Genomic DNA, 7,808 nt, shown 5'->3' with positions numbered 1-7,808 from the left:
CAGCGTTTCCCGTGAATGTAGTCCCCCTCAATTGCAGGAACTTTGCCTTTTCTAAAATTCAGATATTCAGCATTACTATTTCATTATTATTTATCTTTCTTTCTCTCTGCGTTGTTGGGATGGGCCCATAAAGCATTTCACTGCACCTGTTGTTTTACAGATACGTGACAATTTGTTTTGCTTTGATTCAGCGCTATGGATTATTCAGCCTATACATTATTCTACACATCTAATGATCGTGGACTTCAGGAAACAGCAGAGGGTGCACCCCCCTATCCACATCAATGAAACTGCAATGGAGAAGGTGGAAAGCTTTAAGTTCCTCGGCGTACACATCACGGACAAACTAAAATGGTCCACCCACACAGACAGTCTGTTGGAGAAGGTGCAAAAGCGCATCGTCAACCTCAGGAGGCTGAAGAAATGTGGTTTATCACCTAAAACACATTTTTACAGATGCACAATCGAGAGCATCCTGTCGGGCTGTATCACCGCCTGGTACGGCAACTGTTCCGCCCACAACCACAAGGATCTCCAGAGGGTGGTGAGGTCTGCACAACGCATCACCGGGGGCAAACTACCTGCCCTCCAGGACACCTACACCACCTGATGTCACAGGAGGGCCAAAAAGATCATCAAGGACAACAACCACCCGAGCCACTGCCTGTTCACCCCGCTATCATCCAGAAGGCGAGGTCAGTACAGGTGCATCAAAGCTGGGACTGAGAGACTGAAAAACAGCTTCTATCTCAAGGCTATCAGACTGTTAAACAGCCACCATTGAGTGGCTGCTGCCAACACACTGTCATTGACACTGACCCAACTCCAGCCACTTTAATAATGGGACTTGATGGGAAATGATGTAAATATATCACTAGCCACTTTAAACAATGCTACCTTATATAATGTTACTTACCCTACATTATTCATCTCATATGCATACGTATATACTGTACTCTACATCATCGACTGCATCCTTATGTAATACATGTATCACTAGCCACTTTAACTATGCCACTTTGTTTACTTTGTCTACATACTCATCTCATATGTATATACTGTACTCGATACCATCTACTGTATGCTGCTCTGTACCATCACTCACTCATATATCCTTATGTACATATTCTTTATCCCCTTACACTGTGTATAAGACAGTAGTTTTAGAATTGTTAGTTAGATTACTTGTTGGTTATCACTGCATTGTCGGAACTAGAAGCACAAGCATTTCGCTACACTCGCATTAACATCTGCTAACCATGTGTATGTGACAAATAAAATTTGATTTGATTTGATTTGTAGTTCTTGACCAGGTTTGCACACACTGCAGCAGGGATTTTGGCCCACTCCTCCATACAGACCTTCTCCAGACCTTCTACTTGTTAGATATTACTGCATGGTAGGAACTAGAAGCACAAGCATTTCGCTACACTCACATTACCATCTGCTAACCATGTGTATGTGATCAATAAAATTAGATTTGATACATTAGGGGACAAGTTGCTGTGTACATTACTCAAACACCATCTTCCTGTGTGCTGTCGTTTGGTAAATACATTACCAGTTCCAGGCTGACTGGTCTGTCCAGTGTCTAAACACACACATATACACACTGGCTGGTCTGTCCAGTGTCTAAACACACACATACACACACATACACACTGACTGGTCTGTCCAGTGTCTAAACACACACATACACACTGACTGGTCTGTCCAGTGTCTAAACACACACATACACACTGACTGGTCTGTCCAGTGTCTAAACACACACATACACACACATACACACTGACTGGTCTGTCCAGTGTCTAAACACACACATATACACACTGGCTGGTCTGTCCAGTTTCTAAACACACACATACACACTAACTGGTCTGTCCAGTGTCTAAACACACACATACACACTGACTGGTCTGTCCAGTGTCTAAACACACACATACACACACATACACACTGACTAGTGTGTCCAGTGTCTAAACACACACACATACACACTGACTAGTCTGTCCAGTGTCTAAACACACACACATACACACTGACTAGTCTGTCCAGTGTCTAAACACACACATACACACACACATACACACATATACACACTGACTGGTCTATCCAGTGTCTAAACACACATATACACACTGACTGGTCTGTCCAGTGTCTAAACACACAAATACACACTGACTGGTCTGTCCAGTGTCTAAACACACACATACACACACATACACACTGACTGGTCTGTCCAGTGTCTAAACACACACATACACACTGATTGGTCTGTCCAGTGTCTAAACACACACACATACACACTGACTAGTCTGTCCAGTGTCTAAACACACACATACACACACATACACACTGACTGGTCTGTCCAGTGTCTAACCACACACATACATACTGACTGGTCTGTCCAGTGTCTAAACACACACACATACACACTGACTAGTCTGTCCAGTGTCTAAACACACACATACACACACATACACACTGACTGGTCTGTCCAGTGTCTAAACACACACATACACACTGACTGGTCTGTCCAGTGTCTAAACACACACACATACACACACATACACACTGACTGGTCTGTCCAGTGTCTAAACACACAAATACACACTGACTGGTCTGTCCAGTGTCTAAACACACACACATACACACATACACACACATACACACTGACTGGTCTGTCCAGTGTCTAAACACACACATACACACTGACTAGTCTGTCCAGTGTCTAAACACACATACACACATATACACACTGACTGGTCTGTCCAGTGTCTAAACACACATACACACATATACACACTGTCTGGTCTGTCCAGTGTCTAAACACACACATACACACACTGTCTGGTCTGTCCAGTGTCTAAACACACACATATACACACTGTCTGGTCTGTCCAGTGTCTAAACACACACATACACACACTGTCTGGTCTGTCCAGTGTCTAAACACACACATACATACTGACTGGTCTGTCCAGTGTCTAAACACACACATACACACTGACTGGTCTGTCCAGTGTCTAAACACAAACATACACACACATACACACTGACTGGTCTGTCCAGTGTCTAAACAAACACATACACACTGACTGGTCTGTCCAGTGTCTAAACACACATATACACACACATACACACTGACTGGTCTGTCCAGTGTCTAAACACACATATACACACACATACACACTGACTGGTCTGTCCAGTGTCTAAACACACACATACACACACACTGTCTGGTCTGTCCAGTGTCTAAACACACACATACACACACTGTCTGGTCTGTCCAGTGTCTAAACACACACATACACATACACACACACTGACTGGTCTGTCCAGTGTCTAAACACACACATACACATACACACACACTGACTGGTCTGTCCAGTGTCTAAACACACACATACACACTGACTGGTCTGTCCAGTGTCCAAACACACACATACACACATACACACACTGTCTGGTCTGTCCAGTGTCTAAACACACACATACACATACACACACACTGACTGGTCTGTCCAGTGTCTAAACACACACATACACACTGACTGGTCTGTCCAGTGTCCAAACACACACATACACACACATACACACTGGCTGGTCTGTCCAGTGTCTAAACACACAAATACACACTGACTGGTCTGTCCAGTGTCTAAACACACACACATACACACATACACACACATACACACTGACTGGTCTGTCCAGTGTCTAAACACACACATACACACACTGTCTGGTCTGTCCAGTGTCTAAACACACACATACACATACACACACACTGTCTGGTCTGTCCAGTGTCTAAACACACACATACACACACTGACTGGCCTGTCCAGTGTCTAAACACACACATACACACTGACTGGTCTGTCCAGTGTCCAAACACACACATACACACACATACACACTGGCTGGTCTGTCCAGTGTCTAAACACACAAATACACACTGACTGGTCTGTCCAGTGTCTAAACACACACACATACACACATACACACACATACACACTGACTGGTCTGTCCAGTGTCTAAACACACACATACATACTGACTGGTCTGTCCAGTGTCTAAACACACACATACACACTGACTAGTCTGTCCAGTGTCTAAACACACACACATACACACACATACACACTGACTGGTCTGTCCAGTGTCTAAACACACACATACACACTGACTGGTCTGTCCAGTGTCTAAACACACACACATACACACACATACACACTGACTGGTCTGTCCAGTCTCTAAACACACACATACATACTGACTGGTCTGTCCAGTGTCTAAACACACACATACACACTGACTGGTCTGTCCAGTGTCTAAACACACACACATACACACACATACACACTGACTGGTCTGTCCAGTGTCTAAACACACAAATACACACTGTCTGGTCTGTCCAGTGTCTAAACACACACATATACAAACTGACTGGTCTGTCCAATGTCTAAACACACACATACACACTGACTGGTCTGTCCAGTGTCTAAACACACACACATACACACACATACACACTGACTGGTCTGTCCAGTGTCTAAACACACACATACACACTGACTGGTCTGTCCAGTGTCTAAACACACACACATACACACACATACACACTGACTGGTCTGTCCAGTGTCTAAACACACACATACATACTGACTGGTCTGTCCAGTGTCTAAACACACACATACACACTGACTGGTCTGTCCAGTGTCTAAACACACACACATACACACACATACACACTGACTGGTCTGTCCAGTGTCTAAACACACAAATACACACTGTCTGGTCTGTCCAGTGTCTAAACACACACATATACAAACTGACTGGTCTGTCCAATGTCTAAACACACACATACACACTGACTGGTCTGTCCAATGTCTAAACACACACATACACACTGACTAGTCTGTCCAGTGTCTAAACACACACATACAAACACATACACACTGACTAGTCTGTCCAGTGTCTAAACACACATACACACATGTACACACTGTCTGGTCTGTCCAGTGTCTAAACACACACATACACACACTGTCTGGTCTGTCCAGTGTCTAAACACACACATACATACTGACTGGTCTGTCCAGTGTCTAAACACAAACATACACACACATACACACTGACTGGTCTGTCCAGTGTCTAAACACACACATACACACACATACACACATATACACACTGACTGGTCTGTCCAGTGTCTAAACACACAAATACACACTGACTGGTCTGTCCAGTGTCTAAACACATACATATACACACTGACTGGTCTGTCCAGTGTCTAAACACACACATACACACACATAGACACTGACTGGTCTGTCCAGTGTCTAAACACACACATACACACACATACACACTGACTGGTCTGTCCAGTGTCTAAACACACACATTCACACACACACACACTGTCTGGTCTGTCCAGTGTCTAAACACACACATACACACACTGTCTGGTCTGTCCAGTGTCTAAACACACACAGACACACATATACACACTGACTGGTCTGTCCAGTGTCTAAACACACACATACACACACACACACACTGACTGGTCTGTCCAGTGTCTAAACACACACATACACACACACACACACTGTCTGGTCTGTCCAGTGTCTAAACACACACATACACACTGACTGGTCTGTCCAGTGTCTAAACACACACATACACACTGACTGGTCTGTCCAGTGTCTAAACACACACATACACACTGACTGGTCTGTCCAGTGTCCAAACACACATATACACACTGTCTGGTCTGTACAGTGTCTAAACACACACATACACACACATACACACTGGCTGGTCTGTCCAGTGTCTAAACACACACATATACACACTGGCTGGTCTGTCCAGTGTCTAAACACAAACAAACACACTGGCTGGTCTGCCATGGCTCAAACATCACAACCAAACATGAACTTGGCAGCAGACCAATAATTCTTTATTTTTCTCTGGATGTAGACAAACAGTATTATTCAGGATGTAACACACACACACACACACACACACACACACACACACACACACACACACACACACACACACACACACACACACACACACACACACACACACACACACACACACACACACACACACACACACACACACACACATACACACACACATACACACACAGTAGGCTGTCCAGAGTAACAAACCCAGCCAAGGAAATGGTATTGTACTCTCCACAAACTCCTTTTGTCCAAGCATCAAAGGATTTTTTTGGGGGGGGGGTGGTGGGGTCCCTTCTTTTCTTTCTTTGGCTGGACTCTTTTTAATCAGAAAAGGAACAAGACAGCATGGGGAGAGTGATGCTGACAGACAGGAACACTACAGACAGGAACACTACAGACAGGAACACTACAGACAGCATGGGGAGAGTGATGCTGACAGACAGGAACACTACAGACAGGAACACTACAGACAGGAACACTACAGACAGCATGGGGAGAGTGATGCTGACAGACAGGAACACTACAGACAGGAACACTACAGACAGGAACACTACAGACAGGAACACTACAGACAGCATGGGGAGAGTGATGCTGACAGACAGGAACACTACAGACAGCATGGGGAGAGTGATGCTGACAGACAGGAACACTACAGACAGGAACACTACAGACAGCATGGGGAGAGTGATGCTGACAGACAGGAACACTACAGACAGGAACACTACAAACAGGAACACTACAGACAGCATGGGGAGAGTGATGCTGACAGACAGGAACACTACAGACAGGAACACTACAAACAGGAACACTACAGACAGGAACACTACAGACAGCATGGGGAGAGTGATGCTGACAGACAGGAACACTACAGACAGGAACACTACAGACAGGAACACTACAGACAGCATGGGGAGAGTGATGCTGACAGACAGGAACACTACAGACATGAACACTACAGACAGGAACACTACAGACAGGAACACTACAGACAGGAACACTACAGACAGCATGGGGAGAGTGATGCTGACAGACGGGAACACTACAGACAGGAACACTACAGACAGCATGGGGAGAGTGATGCTGACAGACAGGAACACTACAGACAGGAACACTACAGACAGCATGGGGAGAGTGATGCTGACAGACAGGAACACTACAGACAGGAACACTACAAACAGGAACACTACAGACAGCATGGGGAGAGTGATGCTGACAGACAGGAACACTACAGACAGGAACACTACAAACAGGAACACTACAGACAGGAACACTACAGACAGCATGGGGAGAGTGATGCTGACAGACAGGAACACTACAGACAGGAACACTACAGACAGGAACACTACAGACAGCATGGGGAGAGTGATGCTGACAGACAGGAACACTACAGACAGGAACACTACAGACAGCATGGGGAGAGTGATGCTGACAGACAGGAACACTACAGACAGGAACACTACAGACAGGAACACTACAGACAGGAACACTACAGACAGCATGGGGAGAGTGATGCTGACAGACAGGAACACTACAGACAGGAACACTACAGACAGGAACACTACAGACAACATGGGGAGAGTGATGCTGACAGACAGGAACACTACAGACAGGAACACTACAGACAGGAACACTACAGACAGCATGGGGAGAGTGATGCTGACAGACAGGAACACTACAGACAGCATGGGGAGAGTGATGCTGACAGACAGGAACACTACAGACAGGAACACTACAGACAGGAACACTACAGACAGGAACACTACAGACAGCATGGGGAGAGTGATGCTGACAGACAGGAACACTACAGACAGGAACACTACAGACAGGAACACT

Source organism: Oncorhynchus nerka, linkage group LG6 (genome assembly GCF_034236695.1).
Source record: "Oncorhynchus nerka isolate Pitt River linkage group LG6, Oner_Uvic_2.0, whole genome shotgun sequence".
Classification (NCBI taxonomy): Eukaryota; Metazoa; Chordata; class Actinopteri; order Salmoniformes; family Salmonidae; genus Oncorhynchus; species Oncorhynchus nerka.
Note: the sequence above shows the minus strand (reverse complement) of the source record.